Source organism: Chrysochloris asiatica, unplaced genomic scaffold (assembly GCF_000296735.1).
Source record: "Chrysochloris asiatica unplaced genomic scaffold, ChrAsi1.0 scaffold00112, whole genome shotgun sequence".
Lineage (NCBI taxonomy): Eukaryota > Metazoa > Chordata > Mammalia > Afrosoricida > Chrysochloridae > Chrysochloris > Chrysochloris asiatica.
The window spans coordinates 795,998-797,069 of NW_006408630.1; positions in this window are offsets into that span (position 1 = coordinate 795,998).

Here is a 1,072-nt window from a genome sequence, read left to right on the forward strand (position 1 = left end):
ACAGTGGCAGCAGCAATGGACTCAAACATAGCAACGATTGTGAGATTGACCCATACCAGGCATAGTTTCGTTCTGTTGTGCATAGGGTCACTATGAATAGAACATCTTGGTGGTGTGCTGTGGAGTCAATTCTGACTCATAGTGACTCTGAATAGGGTTTCTGAGGCTGGAAATCTTTATGGGAACAGAAAACCTCATCTTTCTCCTGTGGAATGGCTGGTAGTTTTAAACTGTTGACCTTGAGGTTAGCAGCCTGACTCGTGACCCCTATATATAATATTGTTGCAGTTAGGTGCCATCGAATTGGTTCTGACACACAGTGACCCTATGCACAGGAGAACCAACCACCACCAGGTCCTGCGCCTTTCCCACAATTACTGGTATGCTTAAGCCCATTGCTGCTGCCACTGTGCCAATCCATCTCATTGGGGCTCTCCCTCTTTTTTGCTGATCCTCCACTTTCTTTACAAAGCATGCTGTCCTCCAGGGATAGGATCCCTTCTGGTAATATGTCCAAAGTATGAGAGATGAAATCTGGCCATGCTGACATCTAAAGAACATTTATAGCTGTACTTCCTCCAAATATAGATTTGTTTGTTCTTTTGGCAGTATGTGATACTTTTAATATTCTCCTTCAACACCATAACTTAGATTGATCAATTCTAGAATGGTCTGATTTATTCATTGTCCAACTTTCACAGGCATATGAGGTTGTTACTTTAAGGAAGTCTTGTGCAACAGATTTATTTACCTAACACAATATATCATTTTGTTTACTGACTGCTGATTGCATGAGTGTTGGTGGTGAATCCAAGCAAAATGAAGTCTTTGACAATTTCAAACTTTCCTCCATTTATCTTGATGTTATTTATTGGTCCAGTGGTGATGACTTTTGCTTTCTTTATATTGAGGTGCAACCCATACCAAAGACTGTGGTCTTTGATCTTCATTGGTAAGTATTTTCAGTTGTTTTCACTTTCATCAAGCAAGATTGTATCATCTGCATATCAGGTTCTTAATGAGTCTTCCTCCAATCCTGATGCAATGTTTTTCTTCATATAATCCGGTTCTT